Source organism: Erinaceus europaeus, chromosome X (genome assembly GCF_950295315.1).
Source record: "Erinaceus europaeus chromosome X, mEriEur2.1, whole genome shotgun sequence".
Classification (NCBI taxonomy): Eukaryota; Metazoa; Chordata; class Mammalia; order Eulipotyphla; family Erinaceidae; genus Erinaceus; species Erinaceus europaeus.
Window position 1 is genome coordinate 60897712 of NC_080185.1, and position 20680 is coordinate 60918391.

Here is a 20680-nt window from a genome sequence, read left to right on the forward strand (position 1 = left end):
TTGACAAGCCTCTCCTTGAATATGGAGTGAGGAACATCCAAACTAGGAATGTGATCTTGAGGGGATTCTGAGTGCAGCACAGCTTGTTGGGACTGAAGGAGTCAAGGCAGAGGAGTGGAGGAATGTCTGGAATGCAGAACTTGCCCTAGCTGGGGGGATGGCAGTGCTGTGCACAGCTGCCTTCTCAGCACAGCTATGGCTCTAATATGAGGAGCAAGGAGGGCTGCAGACACTGTCCAAAACAGGTGAAGGAAAGACTGATTGATGAGGGCTCAAGCCCACTCCCTTAGCCTCTGGTTTTCCTTACACCACAGTCAAGCTTCTTGCTGCAGGGGGTGCGCAGCTAGGACTGGTGTCCTGGCTGGCTCTGGAAGTTGTCCTTTCCTCAGCACACAAGGAAGACGCCCCCACCCCCTCAGGAAGCAAGCAGTCAATGGTGCAGAAATCGCAATTCCAGGCCCTAAACTGAAATTGTTTGAGACTAGCAGATGAGCAGACCCTGAAAGGGACATAATCAATGACTAGAAGCAACTTAGGAGTAAGGAGTTTCCTTCCTAGAATTCCATTATGAATAAAACGTGCAAAACCTTTATATGTGTCTTATAGGAACAATCCAAAAGTTAATCTGAAAAGTTTCACTAGTGGCAAGTATACGTTTTTGGTATCTATCCTTTTACCCAATACATTTTAGGGGAAAAAAATTACTGTGAACACAAGACCTCCAGTGAATGGGTAAATTACATGTTTGCCAACCTCATTATGAGATGGAAGGCAAGGACACAAACATCATAAAGGCAGAGATCCAGAGATATATAGGCTCATGAAAATGTGCTCAAAGTCATTGATGATCAGATAAATGCAAATAATGACAACAATGAGTACTACTTATACCAGTGAGAATGGTATATATTAGAAAGGACAGTAACAACACATGTTGGAGAGAATTTGGGGGAAAGAGACATTTTATACTGATAGTTGGTGTGTAATTTTGTCTAACCCTTTAAAAAACCGTCTGGAGACTTTTCAGAACAATAGAAATAGATCTATTCTATAACCCTGCAATTCCTTTCCTGGGGATACATCATAAGGAATAAAGCACACCCATCCAAAAATATTTGTGTATATCTATATTCATAGCAGCACAGTATATAATATTCTAAACTTGGAAGCCACCCAGGTGTCCACCAACAGATGAGTTGTTAAAATGCTTTAATATATATGTTGTGAAATAGCCTATAGTACTGCTGTAGGAATGTAATGTAACTGGCTGGAGATGGTGTCAGCCTGATGGAACTTGCAAGTGGCCAGAAATCCAGCCTTCTTTGCCTAAGTGCGTGCAGTGACCGGACACTAGGGCAGGGGGCAGTGCTGTGAGCTGCTGGCCCGAGATTCGAATCCTGTATATGGTGCGACCATGGACCTTTCTCATGACTTGTACAAACGTGACTTAGAACCTTGCTAGTAACCTTTCTTCTGATCTGGCCTACTCCTACTCCTGATTTCCCTGGCACTTTTTGTGGGAGATGGTGACCCCAGCTAAGGCTTCCCAGAACCTGCCAGACTGCTGATGACTGGAACAATGGACACTGGGGCTGAACTTCTGGTAATTGACTCATGAAATTTATAGGCTTAGCATGCTCTCAACCCCAAATGATAATTGCTCATTTTCCAGTATCTAGATATTTGTCCTGTACCCTTGTATCACCCTAATAAAGCTTTGAATTGCTTAAATCCATTCCTAGCTACCCCACAGCCATGCAGACAGTCTTTTTTTCCTTACAACATATATATATATATATATATACACACACACACACACACACAAAGAATCTAAGCAATGATGAAAAATTCTGTTTTTTCATATCTTGGATAAAACTTGAAAGAATCTTGTTAAGTGAAATAAGTCAAAAGGAGGACAAATACTAAATGATGTCGCTTATAAGTAGGACTTAAATAAGAATTTAGAAAAAGAACACAGTGAACTGTGAACTGGGCATGGCATAGTACATCAGAGAAAATGACTGGGGAAAGGAAGGGGCCGAAGATAAATTTGGGATCCTTGTGCAGGATGATCTAAAAGAACCTAGGTTGTGAGTAAAATTGTTCTGAAGAGATCTTTCACAGAAAGTTGAGAAAATGTACCCATGTGTCAGTGAATGCACTGTATATAATTAACCCCTCAAATAAATATTATTTATTATTATTATTTATTTATGAAAAGTAAACACTGATAAAACCATAGGATAAGAGGGGTACAACTCCACACAATTGCCACCACCAGAACTCCATATCCCAACCCCTCCCTTGATAGCTTTCCTATTCTTTAACCCTCTGGGAGTATGGACCCAAGGTCATTGTCGGGTGCAAAAGGTGGAAGGTCTGGCTGCTCTATCTGCTTCCCCACTGAACATGGACATTGACAGGTCAATCCATACTCCCAGCATGCCTCTCTATTTCCGTATTGGGGCAGGGTTCTGGGGAAGCAGAGCTCCAGGACACATTGTTGGGATTATCTGTCCAGGGATGTCTGGTTGGCATCATGCTAGCATCTGGAACCTGGTGGCTGAAAAGAGAGTTAACATATAAATCCAAACAAGTTGTTGCCTAATCATGAACCTAAAGGCTGGAGTAGTGCAAATGAAGAGTTGGGGGTGTCTCTGTTTTGTAGATAGCTAATAGGCATATTTTAGTTATACTCCAAAGGGCCTGTGGCTATACTAGATTTTTTCCCTGAGCCTTAAATCTGATATGCAGGTGGATCCAAGTTATTGCCTGGGGAGATGATGTTATGGCTGGAAAAGGGGCCAGAAAGCTGGATCAGGGAAGAGAGTAGCTCCCAAATATGGGAAAGTTGTATAAATATTGTTGACTATAAACCCCATTGATTTGATGTGATCTGGGGCCCATATTCAGCTTAGGAGCCTATGTGACCTCTGCATCCCTGTAGATTTGACCTCACATTCTGTGGTCATCAGTAGGAACTTTCCAAGTTGCCCCCCAAATCAGGACCCATCTTCCTCAGGTGTAGCATAGATTATGTTGGCCAGCCTCCATTCAGAGGATGGAACATTCTCTACCTTTGTTGATCCAAGTTGAGGGCAAGGCCCTATGGGGATTCACAAAGAGGTCTGTTTTGTTGTTCCTGATAGAGATGACCGGTAACAATGGAGAGAGGGATTTATTAGAGGACTAGGCCCATCATGTCTTTTTGGGAATCTCAGGACTCCCTGATAAATATTATTTCAAAAATGTGTGTTTGCTTATGAAGTGCTGTTGTTTTCGACGGGTTATGTTGTTTTCGCCGGGCTAGCTTCACGGGCGGGTAACAGATGACCAGGGACTCATGGTTGAGCTGTAGGCAGTATCTCTTTATTCATGCAGGACGCAGCACAATCTAAGACGAGCTAAGCTAAACTCAAGTAAAGTAAAACTCACAATGCTGTCTTTATATATACTTGCCAAGTAGGGTGGAAACAGGATGTGACATAGAGAGGGTGGAGAGAAAAGTGACTGGTGAAAATCAGAGTGTGACAAGGAGGGGGCGGAGCAGGTGAGAATCTTATCACTGAACCACCAATGCCCTGGTGGGGGGGTGGTGCTTGTTAACAGTGGTTATGTAAATAGAATGCAGTGGTTATGTAAATAGAATAGTGTTAAGCAGGGGGGATTTAAACCAAATGTAACAGAAGGGGTCTCATGCATACCAACAATTCCCCCTTTCTTTTTAACTAATGACCATTGTGGGGTGAACAGAAACCTATATCGTACAGGCATTTTCAAAAGAACTGGCATATGACATGGAAAACAAAATAGGCGAGCAGCAATAACCAGTGTGATGCCAAGGGGAACGTTTCTTACCTCAAAGGTCAAGGCCTAGCAGGCGAAAGGGCATTTCTTGCCTCTGGGGGCATCTCTTGCCTCAAAGGGCGTTTCCTGCCTCTGTGGGCATCTCTTGCCTCTTGGGGCGCTTCATGCCTCTGTGGGCATAACCTAATAAGGAGAGGGAGTTTTCTGCCTCTGGGGAAGAGCCTGCAGGCGAGAGGACATGGTCTATAAAGTCTCAAGGCAATTGGCTGAAGTTAGTCTTTGAGAAACACAGCAGCATGTACCAGTAAGTCCGATGGAGGTGTCAGTCCAAAGTAGCTGACCACAGAAGAAAATGCCAGAGGATGAAACGCTGCATGTCTGTCTCGATGGGGAATGTCGGCCACCAGAATTCTGCTTTTCTGTAGAGAGTGAGCTTTGGAGTCTGTGAATCTGTTTCTTCAGGTCGTGCCAGGTCACCTCATTGGTTTCTGGGGGTGTGTTGTAGTCATTCCATCTTGTGGGTGATGTCAGAGAACAGGATCCAAATGGATTTCCAGGAATTCCATTTGAGTAGATGCTTTTTCATGTGAAGACTTTGACAGCTGAAATTCACTTACTTGTCAAACAAAACTTGTAGCAGATTAGAAGTTTACTATAATTGATAACTCCATTATAATTGGAAGTCCTTTCTAGTAGGATTTTAAGGTTGTTTAAACAGTTTAAACTCAATAAAATGTGGAAAGGTAAACAGAAGAACCACGGTTAAAAGCCTCAGGCATGAGAATAATTAACATAATCATTGCACTATCTGCCCCACCCATAACTCATACAGTTTTCAGGATTAAATGTTTCAGATTCATGTCAAGACATAAAAGAGAAATCAAAGGAGGGAAAAAAACAACTTTTTGGATTGTTTCTGGATGTCTCTAGAAATCATGGCTGCGTCCAGCATTTTTTTTAAGTCAATGTCAAACAAAAATTCAGTCATTCAAATCATTCTCTTATGAAATGCAACTTGAACCAGATTATCAAGATCTCACCATGTAGGATTAAGAGTCCCCGGAGGGCGTCCTAGTCCAAAAAGCTCCTCGAAATTCCATTTAGGGTGCTTCTGACTGTTCCTGCTGGATTGCTTCAGGCACCCATTTTTAAAAGTGTCTTCCCATCGAAGAAAGAATCCTGTTGTTAAAATTTTTAAGGCTCTTGCCGGCTGGGATAGCTTCACAGGCTGGTAACAGAGACGTGGAGACATCGGCTGGCCAGGGAAGCTGTATTTCTTTATTCAGGAACAACGATTCATAAACTAAGACAAACTAATCACCAAACAGAACTCTGCTGTCTCTTTGCGGCGGCGCAAGCACTCTTTCTTTTACTCTGGAACTCAGGAACCCAGGAACTCTGTCTCTCTGGCACTCTCTCTTACTCTGTAACTCTGGAACTCTCCAACTCTGGAACTCTGGAACTCTCGTACTCAGGAACCCTCTCTCGGGGTTCCTTGGGGTGGGGCCAAGCAGGCCCACGCAATTAATTGGACTGATCCAATTCTCTTGGCGGGGGGGAGGGCTAGGACAAACCAATGTAAAGCATACGACAATTCCCCCTTTTCTTTTTAACTAAATGACTATAGTATCAAGGGTGTGGGGTGAACAGAAACATATATAACGAAAACCAGCATGTTGCCAAGGGAAGGCCTGAGGGGGCCATATCTGAAAAAAAAACATTTCTTGCCTCTGGGGGGCTACTTGCCTCGACGGGCAATTGCATGGGGGCGGGGAACGGCCTAGGGTCCCAAAGGCAGCTGGCTGCAACTTACTTACTATGAAACAAAACTTGTTATTAGCATATCTACTGCACGATCCAACGTTTCTAATAGAGAAGGAATTTGAGACTTTTGCATATCAACAACGTCTTTTAACCTTTTGTTACACCCATTCAAGATGGAGACACACCCTAGGTGTGGGCCGGAGAGGAAACCTCAGGCATGAGAATAATTAGCATAGCCATTGTGCGATCTACCATTTCTAATAGAGAAGGTAGTGTTTTACATATCAACAAGTCTATTTAACCTTTTGTTTAGACCAACTTAGTTAAAATATATTGATTGTTAACTAATTTTTACCTCAGACTTTAAATGTAAGTTAATTTTATCTTTATGAGAATTACATTGAAAACCTTTTTCATTTAACTTTGACTAGTAAGAATTTAGCCTTAAAGCTACTGTTTACCAAACTTTAAACATACACATAAACATGGTCATTAATACACAAGGAGAGAAACCTTTGTTACGAAGACATGTCATTTTAAACACGAATTTAAGTCTGTACTATCTTAGTTGTTGGGGGGGGGGGGTTCACCATCCGGAGGTGGCTTCCCGCGCAGCTTCACTTTTAGGAATTGCAGGTTGCGATCTCTGCACAAATCTCTGCGTACTCCAGCTTGTCTGCCTTCAGACCGGACCGGCGGCTGGAGATCTCATGTGCCCAGTTTCGGCAGGGAGCCCGGGGGTCCGGGAGGCCCGGGATGGTTCCAGAATTCATAGAAAGAGGGCAGGTAGGCCAGCTTTGCAGAAGGCGTGGGCCTAGATTCCCAGGGGTGGCGGCCATGATGGGCTGCCGCGGCCCTGCCCCATGGCCCTGCCATGTCTGCTGCCCTGCTCGCAGTGGCCGAGCAGCATGGAGGGATCATGCGTCCAGTGCCCTGCGCCACCCGGTGGAGAGCCGGCTCCTGTGGGCTGGCCTCGGGCTCTTGTGTGTTGGCCTCGGGCTCTAGCGTGGAGGCATCGGGCTCTAGCGTGCTGGCGTCGGCCTCCTGCGGGCTGTGGGGCTGCGGGGCTGCAGGCGCGGTGCGCGGGGTTGTCTGGGCGCAGCCGGCTGGCTGGCTGGCTGTTTAACCAGGTGGAGACAGCAGCTCCGCGCCTCGCCTCCCGCCCGTTGGCTCTTCCCGCTGGCTGTTCTGAGTTCGCCCGAGCGAGTGGAAACCACAGAGTGGTCCAGAGATAAATGTTCCAGAAACAGCAAAACAGTCTCGTGAAGAAAGAGCAGAGGCCTTTGGAGATCTCTTCACAAGCAGAAGAGAAGGCCATAGTGCATAGGTAGCCAAATTGTCTTTACTTATCTGAGAGATGCGCAGGTCAGGTCCACGTGGGCGCCATTTGTTGTTAAAATTTTTAAGGCTCTTGCCGGCTGGGATAGCTTCACAGGCTGGTAACAGAGACGCGGAGACATCGGCTGGGCAGGGAAGCTGTATTTCTTTATTCAGGAACAACGATTCATAAACTAAGACAAACTAATCACCAAACAGAACTCTGCTGTCTCTTTGCGGCGGCGCAAGCACTCTTTCTTTTACTCTGGAACTCAGGAACCCAGGAACTCTGTCTCTCTGGCACTCTCTCTTACTCTGTAACTCTGGAACTCTCCAACTCTGGAACTCTCGTACTCAGGAACCCTCTCTCGGGGTTCCTTGGGGCGGGGCCAAGCAGGCCCACGCAATTAATTGGACTGATCCAATTCTCTTGGCGGGGGGGAGGGCTAGGACAAACCAATGTAAAGCATACGACAGAATCCAATCAGGAGAGTAGAACTAACCACGTGTCTCCATACTTGGGAACTGCCAGGGTACTGGAGAATGCTCTTCAAATTAGAGTAGTCCTTATCCATGGGTAACATGTGAGAAGAAGTCCAGAAAGTCCCAGTGGAAATCCCCATGCATATCCCAAGGTCTACGATCACGGTCATAAAGAACCAAACTGTGGCCTGGAGCAAAATGTAGTCCTTTTCCTCAGGAAACATGGGAGAGGGAATCCAGAAAGTCCAAGGAGAAATCTCCGTGCATCTCCCAAGCTCTATGATCCTGGTCATAAGAAACCAAAGTTCCCGGTCAGGGAACCGAAGTGTGGCCCAGAGTAAAATGTTCCAGAGACAGAGAAACTGTCTCATAATGAAACAGTAGAGGCTTTGGCAAACCTCTTCATAAGTAGAAGAGAAGACCATAGTGCATAGGTAGGCAAAGTCTTCACTTCTCTGGGAGTTGCGCAGGTCTAGTCCCACGTTGTAGCGCCATATGTTGTTTTCTCCGGGCTATGTTGTTTTCACCGGGCTGGCTTCATGGGCAGGTAACAGACGACCAGGGACTCATGGTTGAGCTATAGGCAGTATCTCTTTATTCATGCAGGACGCAGCACAATCTAAGACAAGCTAAGCTAAGATAAACTCAAGGTAAAGTAAAACTCACAATGCTGTCTTTATATATACTTGCCAAGTAGGGTGGAAACAGGATGTGACATAGAGAGGGTGGAGAGAAAAGTGACTGGTGAAAATCAGAGTGTGACAAGGAGGGGGCGGGGCAGGCGAGAATCCTATCACTGAACCACCAATGCCCTGGAGGGGGGGTGGTGCTTGTTAACAGTGGTTATGTAAATAGAATGCAGTGGTTATGTAAATAGAATAGTGTTAAGCAGGGGGGATTTAAACCAAATGAAACAGAAGGGGTCTCATGCATACCAACAAAGTGCTACTTTTCCTCTCTCATGAAGGTGACAAGTAAGCTTTTCCCCAGTGGTGTGAATTGTAAATCTTAACAAATGTGAGGGGCTGATTTTATTTTTCTGCCTTTATTTTACTGAGGAAATGTTTTTAAGACTGCTGTAAGGGGGTATATTTTCACATCTCCCCAGAATAGGTGTCAGCATACCTCATCCACCACCAAACTGCCGTCTATCAACTCTTTTCCACAAGAATTGAACCAATTTGCATGCCAGTCAATAAGGTAAGAATTTTGTTAAATTCCTTCTATCAAGCTTCAGACTCCAATTCCCCCCCCCACATAAACAAGAGTTTATTTCTTCGATAGCCATATGTCCAAGTTTGTGGACCATGCTGATAAAGTTAAAATAAGAATCAATGCTGCACAAAAGTATTCTTCTGATTACAAATTCTCAAGAAGATATTTTCCACACTCAGTATCAATGCATGGAATGTACTTTTTTTTTGCATCTTCTTTACCATTATGAAAAGTTCTGATTATCATTACAGTGGAGTCATTCAGCATAACAAAATTGATTGAATGTCTCACACTTTTTAATTCACAGACCATACACTGTCCTAAAAGCTTAGACCAGGGAAAACAGAAACAACCTGTGGCATTACTCTATAAGACACAGCTATATATAAATAATGTCAAAGTACATAAATTATGGTAATGTTGTGTATGATACAACAAATCCTAACAATGGGATTTTCAAAATTAACCCAATTGCCAAATAATTTCATTACAGCAGTAACTATCTATTGTCTTCTTAAACCCTAAGAGAGCAGGAACCTCTTGCTTCCTCTATAGAACCTATATTCCCCAGTCCTGGAACCTCTAGAGTGGGGCTCACTTTCCTGCCTTCCTCTCTCAATTTATACCAAATGATATTGCACCTCCTGATCCCAACCTAATCAATGCAATGAGTACCACCTTGGCATGATTCACTTCAGACTATGTCCAGAGACGCCAGGCATGGAATGTCAACTCTTCAGCTTCATTATTGAGGTGACACTTTTCTTTTCATAGGATTCTGTAATTCCATTTCAGGTGGTCCACTTCCTAACAAAGTCCCAAAACCTAGATATAGACCAGGTCCCATAAGATAGGGCATATGTTAACATGTATCCATAAATTCAGGCAAAATATATACCTGAAAGCAAAAGTGCACAATACTCTGCAGTGAGTCGGTATATTCAGCAAGCAAGTAGAAAGACCTAAAAAGACACCATAAAGTTCCTAATGAAATAGTGTCTACTTAGACTTAGATGCCCTCCTCACCAATTTCCTATTACACGTCCCTCAGTCACTCCAAAGCTAACCTTATTAGAGTAAGGACTACAAAAGTTGAATAAGAGCAAGAGACTGGCATACTTTAACAATGACTCTTTAGACATTATCAGACCACCCCATCAGCTGGGTCCCTATTCGGGGAATCCTGAGATTCCCAAACAGACACGATGGGTCTAGACCATGAATAAATCCCTCTCTCCATTGCTACCAGTCATCTCTTATCAGGAACAACACAATAGAACCCTTTGGATGCCCCCATAGGACCTTGCCCTCAATATGTATCAACAATGAAAGAGAAAGTTCCATCCTCTGAAGGGAGGCTGGACAACATACTCTATCTTCCACCTGAGGAAGATGGGTCCTGATATTGGGGCAGCTTGAAACATTTCTACTCATGACCACTAAATGTGAGCTCAGATCTACAGAGATTCAGAGGTCACATAGGCTCCTAAGCTGAATATGGGCCCCAGATCACATCAAATCGATGGGGTTTACAGTCAACAATATTTATACACCTTTTTTATATTTGGGAGCTACTCTCTTCCCTGATCCAGCTTTCTGGTCCTTTTTCCAGGCATAACATCATCTCCCCAGAAAATAGCTTGGGCACACCTGCGTATCAGATGTCAGGCTCGGGGAAAAATCTAGCATAGTCATGGGCCCTTTGGAATATAACTAAAATAGGACTACTAACTACCTACAAAATGGAGACTCCCCCAACTCATCATCTGAACTATTCAACCTTTAGGTTCATGATTAGTCAACAATTTGTTTGGCTTTATATGTTAACTCTTCTTTCAGCCACAAGGTTTTTGATCTACCATGATGCCAACCGGGTTTCCCAGGGCAGAAGACCCCACCAATGTGTCCTGGAGCCAAGCATCCCCAGAGTACAACCTCACTAGGGAAAGAGAGAGTCAGGCTGGGAATATGGATCAATCTGCCAATGCCCATGTTCAGCGGGGAAGCAATTACAGAAGCCAGACCTTCTACCTTCTGCACCCCATAATGTCCCTTGGTCCATGCCCTCAGAAGGATAAAGGATAGGAAAGCTATTAGGGTAGGAGATGAGATAGGGAGATCTGGTGGTGGGAATTGTGTGGAGTTGTACCCCTTTTATTCTACGATTTTTGTTTCCTTTTTATAAATTAAAATAAAAAAGATTTAAAAAATCATGAATCATGATATCTTAATGATATGAATCTAAAAACAATAACTCTTATCTTACTTGCATTGAATAACATCTATTTTTATTTTACTTTTAGTTTGCTTATTTCACTTTAAACAGTATCAATGTTAAGCTATGAGGCAATTGATATGAAATACATGGTGGTGCATGAGAGATAGGTCATTACTACATGAATAATTATAAAGATGCAAGATGGGGGGCAACAAAATAGCTCACTGACTGTACTTCTTTGCTATGTGTGTTGTCCAGGTTCAAGTCTTCCCCCTCCCACTACACTGAAGGAAGCTTTGGTGCTGTGGTTTCTTTTCTTTTTCTTTTATTTCTTCTCCATGGTTATCACTGGGGCTCAGTGTGAGAGGCCATTTTTTCCATTTTGTTGCTCTTATTGTGGTTGTTATAGCTATTGTTGTTGTTGTTGTTGGAGAGGACAGAGAGGACTAGAAAGAAGAGGGTAAGACAGAGAGGGGGAGAGACAGAGCTGCTTCACTGCCCAAAAAGCTGCCCCCTGACAGATGGGGAGCCGGGGGCTCTAACTAGGTACCTTATTATTTTTTAATTATTTATTTATTTATTTATTGGATAGAGACAGTCAGAAATCAAGAGGGAAGGGAGAGATAGAGAGGGTGAGAGACAGAGAGACATAGCTGCAGCATTGCTTCACCACCTGTGAAGCTTTCCCCCAGCAGGTGGGGACTTGGGGCTCAAGCCTGGGTCCTTGCACACTGTAAAATATGCGCTCAACCAGGTGCACCATCACTCAACCCCACCAGGTTCCTTATGCCAGTTGCTGTGCTTTGCCATGTGCGCTTAACCCGCTATGCTACTTCCCCACCCACTGTGCTGTGATTTCTTAATCTTTCTTCCTCTTTGCCTCTGTCTGATAAAATAAGCCTGGAGTGGTGAAATCCCAGATAAATGTATTGTAAATAATAATAAAGTATGTTTTTATTAATAATGCTAGAAATAGTATGACTCAGTCAGTCAACACAAATGTTTGTCTGCTGGGGGGAAATTATTTCCCTAATAAGCCAGCTTTTCATAGGGTTTGAGATTTAGGTTCCTGAATAGACAATAAACAAAACACACATGCACACCATCACATACTAATTTTCTCCACAGTCTTCACTAATTACACTAAGCATAACCACTTTGAATTCCATATATTTTATTCCAAAAGTCTAAATTTCATCTTACTTTTAGTGGAAGAGTAGTATTTCATTGACTACTTATCCCACAGTCTCTTTCACCAGTGAGGCACTGTGATATTAATATGACTGAAATACTAAACAAAAGGGTCTATTTTCAGTTGATCTCACTGCACCACAAATGAATAAATTTCTAGAGCCAATTTTGGTCTCAGGACAACCTAATACTTATAAAACCCAATAAGAACTGGAAGGAGTCTTATGTGATTTACATAAGCAAATACTTATCAGACAGAATGTCAGAATGGAAAATCATATATGTGTATATTTATATATACACATATATGCATATTTAGATATATTAAAATATCTACCACTGGGAGTTGGGCTGTAGTACAGCGGGCTAAGCGCAGGTGGTGCAAAGCACAAAGACCGGCATAAGGATCCCAGTTCGAACCCCGGCTCCCCTCCTGCAGGGGAGTCGCTTCACAGGCGGTGAAGCAGGTCTGCAGGTGTCTATCTTTCTCTCCTCCTCTCTGTCATCCCCTCCCTCTCTCCATTTCTCTCTGTCCTATCCAACAACAACAACAACAACAATAATAACTACAACAATAAAAAACAACAAGGGCAACAAAAGGGAAAAAATAAATAAAATAAAATAAAATAAAATAAATTTTTAAAAAAATATCTACCACTATGCATCAGTGGAATTATGGGAGCTCCCAATGATAGCTGCTGAAATATCACTACCTATTGGCTCAGCTAGTGCAGGACCAGAACAACCATGAGCTCCAGACTTCATCAAAATGTATGAGCAGGTGATGGCATGAACCAATATTTATCACTCTAGCCTTTACGTATATGGACAGTTAGTTTATGATCAGTTGGTCAAGAGTATAAAAAAGAAAAAGGAAAGTATTTTTATTAAATAATGTTGGGGAGCCTGGGAGGTGGCAAATCTAGCTGAGCAAACAATGCAGGGTTCAAGCACTTGGTCTTTAACTAGATGGGGGAACTTCATGAATGGTGAAGTAGCACTGAAGCAGTGCTGCAGGTGCATCTATATCTATCTTCCCATATATCTCATCTTTCCCTCTAGACTTCTCTCTGTATCTATCCAATAAATAACAAAAATAATAAATAAATAAATAAATACTGCTGAGGAAATTAGGAAGTAAGAATGAGATCGGACCACTACATATTACTATTTACAAAAGTCAACTCAAAATGGATCAAAGACTTGAATGAGAGACTAGAAGTAATTGAATACTTAGATGTTGTAGAGCCAGATGTTGTAGTGCGCGGGACGCAGAGAAGAGAGAGGGTCCGGAGCGAAGAGGAAACACAAATCTTTATTCGCGCTGGCACCTCAGAGTTGGGTGTTAGAGAAGCAGGTTGGGCCACGTGGAGGTAGAGAAAATGGCCACCTCACACAGTAACCTTTCCTGCGTCTGAACACCAGAGTGGAGCACTGGCAAGAGAGCGAGGTGCGGAAAATGAAAGGTTTTTATAGGAGTAGCTTTCGTGAGAATGGGAAGGGGGAGGAGTAATCATAGCACTCCAGGATAGGATGATAACTCTCGTGAGAATGGGAGGGGGGAGGAGTAACCAGAGCACTCCAGATATAGCGGGGATATAGACAATGTCCTGAGGGCACAACATGGCTGAACAGGCACTCCGAGAATGTCCCAACTCTCCAGGGAACTAGCAGTAGCCTGAGGGGACAACATGGCAGATGTGACTGCATTGGCAAAATTTCCCAGCATCTCCCCCTTTCCTTTTATCTAATGCCCAGGGCAACAGTGTATAAAGTCTATGAACTACTCAGGGTCAGTATATGAAAAACCAGCAACTTGAAGGGAAGGAAGCTGCTGTAAAATTGTCTAAAGTGTCCAAAGGGTATACCAGCAAGTCCGATAGAAATCTCAGTCCGAAGTAGGCGACTAGGGGGAGAAATGGCAGGGGATGAAATGCTGCATGAGGAAGGTCAGCATCTGGAATTCTGCTTTTCTGTAGATTGTGAGCTGGAACCGCCAAAACGTGACAGGTCAAAGCAAAAGCAGGAAAGGCAGACAGGCAGTAAAAAAGTTCTGTCTTTGGAGTCTGCGAATCAGATTTTTCAGATCGCGTCAGGTGACATCTAGGGTTTCGGGGGGTGTGCCACTGTAGTCGTGCCATCTAGTGGGTGATGTCAGGGTGTGCAGGGGTCCAGATGTTTTTTTTTTCTTTTTCTGGGATTCCTGTGGAAGAAACATAAACAATCTGCTTCTCGTGGTTAGCAGGGCATCTGATTTGAATGTTTTATAGAAAAAGAGGTTTGGTGCCTTGACCAACTGAGTATTGGGGGATGTATCTTTTTTATTTATTTATGATTATATTTTATATTATTTGTCATGGTAGTCAGCTGTTTATCTGGAAGGTCCTGGGTGATTTATGGGGGAAAAGACCTTATCTTTTAACAAAGACTCTAAGGTATAGGGAAGCGGGAACTATCTTATCTCTTTTTTTTTTTTTTGTATCTTGCCTTTTGTTGCCCTAGTTGTTTTTGTTGTAATTATATTGTTGTTATTGCTGATATTGTGATTGTTGGATAGAACAGAGAGAAATGGAGAGAGGAGGGAAAGACAGAGGGAGAGAAAGATACCTGTAGACCTGCTTCACCGCCTGTGAAGTGATTTCCCTGCAGGTGAGGAGCCGGGGGCTCAAACTGGGATCCTCAAGCCAGTTCTTTCACTTAGTGCCACCTGCGCTAAACCCGCTGCACCACCGCCCGATTCTCAGGAACTATCTTTTAACATAAACTCTATGGCCATGCCAATAGCAACCTTGAGGGCACATGTGGCTCCCCACATGTCCCCCTGTCTTATATCATGTTTTGATGTTTGGCGGACTTTGTTTTGTGGCAGGGTGGACTGTGCCTGTCTTAGGTTGGGGATCAGCCTTCCGTCTTACCCGTCATTGGAACACCTGGTCATTTTTGTCCAGTAGTACCAGATGCCCTGTCTTAGGTTGACTGGATAGTGCTAGTTTCCTCTTACCCGTCATTGGCTAGCCAGCCCTCTACATGGTGGACGTTCTGATGGAGGGGGGCAAATCTTCCACAGCAACTCAATATTCTGCCATGTCCAGCCTATGATAGTGAGTTTGTATAGGTTGTATCTTTATGGCATCAATCTGTTGCTGCAAAAGACCATGAGCTTGTTAAGAATTATAGGACTGTTGTCCGGGAGGTGGTGTAGTGACTAAAGCCTTGGACTCTTAAGCATGAGGTCTTGAGTTCGATCCCTGGCAGCACATGTACCAGAGTCAGTCTGGTTCTTTCTCTCTTTCTCATTAATAAATAAATTTAAAATGTTGAAAAAAAAGAATTATAGGACCTATTGTGAGCAGAAGAAGTAAAACAAGCTAGGGTCTCACAACTAAGGGTATACAGTTAAGGAAGGGGGAATGTCTCCATTTATATGAAGAGGTAGGATCATATCTCAAGTCTAAGGGAAGCAGTCCTAATTCACATAGGTTGGATATGGAGGAACTTCTTACAGTTTAATACCTTACCATATGAACAGATGATTCTTCATATGAAGGCTTGATAGCTGTAATCACTTACTTGTGAAAAACAATAAAACTTGTAACAAGTTAGAGGTTTACTATAATTTACTTTGGACTATAAGCAGACTCAGGTTACTTAGAGAGTTAATGTATGTTAGTAACAATGGTTTTAACATTTAGAGTACTTCTGAGCAGATGGGTCATACAAAAATTTTTGGTCATTCAGCACACTCACTCACAAAACACATCTGGCCATTCATAACATAAGACATTCAGGGAAGGGGTAGGAGAGAGGGCTCTGTGAGCCAACTTTTGTAGGTTCTGCCATGTCATATTATGGGTCTTGGGATGTATCCTGCATCTAGTCCTCTTGTGATTCTTGTTCTTCAGGGATAACAGTGCCATCATGAGGTTATTGTCGGACATGGTGGGCAGGAACCCAGACAGGTTTAGAGTAATTGTGAGGGAAAATACATGCAAAACCTCTTCTCATGGTCAATAGAGGGTCAGGCCCTTTCTAAATTTTATCAAGTGGGTATTTTTATTTGACCTTAATAGATGGGAGAGTAGATGGTGTTTGCCAGTGAAGAATAATAGGAGGTAAGTCCGAGTTATTGTAAATATTAAAGAGATTTAACGTAGTTAAGGCTTTTGCTAGCTGGATATTGGGGGATACATTCCTCCTTTATCTTTATTTAATTGAGCCTTAAGAGTTTGATGGGCCCTCTCGACAATGCCTTGTCCCTGTGGATTATAGGGAATGCCTGTGGTATGAGTAATGTTCCAGAGGGAACAAAAATCTTTAAATTGTTTGTTGGTAAACGCTGGTCTACGGTCGGTTTTCACTTGAAGAGGTAAGCCCATCACAGCAAAACAGGAGAGCATGTGGCTTATAAGCTTTTTAGAGCTTTCTCCTGTCTGAGCTGTTGCCCACATAAATTTAGAAAAGGTATCAATTGAGACAAACACATATTTTTGTTTGCCAAAGTTTGGTATGTGGGTGACATCAATTTGCCAAATAGCATTAGCTTTTAAGCCTCGGGGGTTAACACCACGAGTCTGAATAGCAGGTGTTTTTATGAGACTTGCACAGGAAGAGCATGTAGCTAGGATATGTTTTAATTGTGGTAACGGAACATCAGGAAATCGAGCTCGAAGGCCTTTAAGATTAACATGGGTTAGAGAATGGAAATCAGCAGGATCAGAGACAGAGACTAGGAGAGCTCCTGTGGAAGCAAGGCGGTCAGCTGCAGCATTCCCTTTGGACAGGGAACCAGGAAGAGGGCTGTGGGAATGAAGGTGCTGAATATATAGTGGTTGGGTTCGAGAAGAGAGCATAGAGGCGATTTGAATCGAGAGGGGAAAGTGGGTTGTCATCAATTTTCACATAAGAACGAGCAAGCCATGGAAGTCAGTTAACAGTATACACACTGTCAGAAAAAAGGTTGAAGGATTCTGGTACAGCTTTTAATGGAAGGAAAACAGCATATAGTTCTTTGTACTGAGGGGAATTCTCAGGAAGCTCAGTAAAGAGAGGTTTAGGAGATTGTTTGTCTGGGTAATATAGAAAGCATCTGAAGAACATTTCATGATATCAGATTTAGAAATTTCTTTGAAGACTCAATTCGTTGGCAAGAAAAACAAAAACAAAGCCAAAAAAAAAAAAAACAATGAGATCACATCAAACACTAAAAGAAGCCATCAAACAAAAAGACATCTTATTGGATATCTAGGGAGGAAACCCCTTACTTCTGGACATTGTCCTTTCCAGGGTCTGCTCATCTGCTAGTCTCAAACAATTTCAGTTTAGGGCCTGGAATTGTGATTTCTGCACCATTGACTGCTTGCTTCCTGAGGGGGTGGGGGCGTCTTCCTTGTGTGCTGAGGAAAGGACAACTTCCAGAGCCAGCCAGGACACCAGTCCTAGCTGCGCACCCCCTGCAGCAAGAAGCTTGACTGTGGTGTAAGGAAAACCAGAGGCTAAGGGAGTGGGCTTGAGCCCTCATCAATCAGTCTTTCCTTCACCTGTTTTGGACAGTGTCTGCAGCCCTCCTTGCTCCTCATATTAGAGCCACAGCTGTGCTGAGAAGGCAGCTGTGCACAGCACTGCCATCCCCCCAGCTAGGGCAAGTTCTGCATTCCAGACATTCCTCCACTCCTCTGCCTTGACTCCTTCAGTCCCAACAAGCTGTGCTGCACTCAGAATCCCCTCAAGATCACATTCCTAGTTTGGATGTTCCTCACTCCATATTCAAGGAGAGGCTTGTCAATACCCCTCACAGGAGCTCTGACCCACCCTCACTCAGCAGATCTGCAGATCACTGCCTGTATACTTTCATGGCCAGCTAGTGTTTTTGAGTGCAGCAGAGGAGCTGTGGATAGTCGTGTGTGGAAAACAGGAAACATCAGGATGTGTGGATCCCCTGTATTCCCCTAAAAGATCTGGAGATAGAATAAGGACATCTCTTGGTCAGGGGGGTTTCAGAACACAGAAGCTGTTGCAAAAAAGACAGTGGTTTGTTTTTGGTAAGATCTTTTTCGTTCCTTAGTTCTTCTCTTCAAAGATGTGATGCCTCCAATTCCTGGAAGCAAATAACATTCTTAAACTCCAGTAACAGCAAAAAAGAGACACGGTATGGTGATGATGCCAGTGTGAGGTAGAGGGTCTGAAGATTAAGGCCAGAGTAGTTTAGAGTCAGATTAGTCTTGGGTTCAAGTCCCATTTGTGCCTCTTGATAGCTGTGTTGCCTTGGGTCAGTGACTCAATGTGTTTGGACCTCAGTCTCCTGTTGTGTAGGATAGGGTCTGCACAGTTGTGAAGGTTCAGTGAGATAGTGCATACAGACAGAGAGCTCAATGAGTGGTAGCTGTGCTGTTTTTCTAGCCCTGAGATTCATGCCCTCTGGCAATTAGAGGGTGGTGGGAGAGCCAGCCAGCCATGTGCACATGCTCCCCTGGCTCCTTATTCCCCATGTTTGCTCAGAGCTGACAGTGAGATAAGGGAGGATGACTTTTCCCTCCCCAACCACACTGCCCCCCCTGTTATTGAAGCTGCAGAGATAAGGCTGTCAGAGTTGTGATGGCAAGTTGCTAGGGAGCAATTGGAAAGCACCTTGTTACTTTTCTGGCTTTGAGCATTTGCAGACTCAGGGCTTTGGAGGCAAGCTGTTCCTCCTGACTCCCATGAAACCTTGGCTCCTCACACTCTCTCTACCTGTGTGCCAGCCACCTTTCAAGGCTTGGCTCGAATGCCTCCTCTCTGATGTGGTTCTGTTTATCCCAGCATAGAGTGCCTTCTCCCTCTTTGAGACCCAGGACCTTCAACTGAGCAATGGGCATAGTGCATATAACACCCCTATAGAAGAGCTTTGGTCAGGATTGAGTGAGAGAATGGATATAGTATGTCAGGTACAGTGCTAGATAAGGGTCTCTGGGGAGTCCCTTGCCTCTTTTTGCTCTTGGAACCCCCAGGACATGTGCATCCAGGTCTTCATCTCAGGAAGCTTTCTGTGGGTCCTCATTGGGGAGTATGCCTGTGCTAGTGCTCTGTTCCACTCTAGTAATGCAGAAGTTGGTGGATATACTGGTATTTCACTTTATTGCATATCACATAAATTATGTCTGAAAAATCCTGTAAGACGTGTGGTTGGACTGAAAAAGACAAATGAGATATTTGTACCCCTTTCTCAACAGTTGTACTGTAAGCTATTAAGTGCTCATTATAATGATTTTAAAAAAGAAAAGATCGTTGTAATCTCATTGATTGCTGTAAAAGATTATATAGGAAGATCAGCAGAGATAACTACTTATGGAACAGTGAAAGATAATATGTAGTTTAGAAAGAATTTATGGGGTGATCCAAAGTGGCTACTCAGAGACAAAGCATCCCCTGAGCTCTGTAAGGAGGCTCCTTCAAAACTAGGAAGTTCGGGTGAGGGTATGAATTCTGGGTCAGTAGTGGGATAGGGGTGCACTGTATGGGCAGACAACAAGTAAAGAAGAGTCTTATGAGTCATGTTTGGGCTGGCAAAGGGACAAATGGAACTGAGATTGGCTAGGAGTTTTCTGATTTGCTAGTTCCCAATCCCCACACCATTTACTCCTGGTGGGATTCCTGTGGAGGGTACTTCTTTAGCAAGATTCCTGGATCAGCAGGGGTGTCTTTCAAATATGTGTCATTTAAAATACACTGAAGGTAATAGGAACTCTGAGTGACAGAATATCTGGCCAATCAAGGCCTCTGTCTTGCCTGGTGTGTCATTCCAGGGTGTTTTTCAAAAGATATTAAAGGTAGCAGGAATTCTATCTGAGTGACAGAATACCTGACCAATCAGGGCTGCAGTCTTGCCTGGGGTAAGGTACCTGTGTTTTTCTGCTAACACTTGAGCATGTCTGATAGTTATCTCTTATAATTGCTTATTTTTAGCTTGGATTAGGAAAGAGATGAAGGTGTGTGGAGCCAATCTGTACTGGTTCAGTCTGAAGACTGACTGTTAGGGAATTTTATTTCATTCTATTTTATCATCCTTATTACTTGTGCTTGTCTCTCCTCCTCTCCCCCCACCTTGAACAAAAGTAGCCATTGCTGTTTCTTCCACTGGTGATTGATTGTGATACACATTCTGGGATGGACTTGCCCCTCTCACTCTCTCTTTTCTCTACTTCTCTTTTTATTTCTTTAAAGCTGATCTGAAAAATCTCTTCCCTTTAGTTGCTTTTTTTTCTTTCCTTTTTATTCACTGGCACTTGTTCATGAATTATCTCGTAGAAGTCTGACTGAGGGTAGATTATTTCTTCTCTCTCTCTCCCCCTGTATCTCTCTCCTATTTCCTTCTCTCTCTCATCCTACTATCTTTAGAATTTGTAATTGACAGCTTATTTTGTACTTGTCTATTGTTACCTTTCCTTGTGTCTTTTCTTTCTTTTTTTTCTTTCCCTTTGTATTGTTGGTTTTTGTTTTTACAGTGGAGGTATTGCTTGACTACCTAGTTTTTGTTTAAGTGCATTAATCTTTGCTTTGGTTGCTACTGTACTTTTTGAGGTTTGTGACTTCATATAAGAAAAGTCTCTAGTGTGGCCTATACTCACACAACACAACTGAAGAGCTACAGGACAGAAAAATACAAACCACACCTATTAAAAAAAAAAAAAAGGTCAGATCGGGTGTTGGACG

General features: G+C 43.3%; 1 long non-coding RNA gene and 1 pseudogene across 1 annotated transcript in view; one reads left to right on the forward strand and one right to left on the reverse strand.

Moving 5' to 3' along the window:
* LOC132535862 (uncharacterized) overlaps positions 1-20680 on the forward strand; it is a 794128-nt gene that overhangs the window by 369893 nt on the left and 403555 nt on the right. The gene's annotated exons all lie outside the window — the stretch shown is intronic.
* Positions 1-20680, reverse strand: part of LOC103125586 (polycomb protein SUZ12-like) — a 44104-nt pseudogene that overhangs the window by 14814 nt on the left and 8610 nt on the right.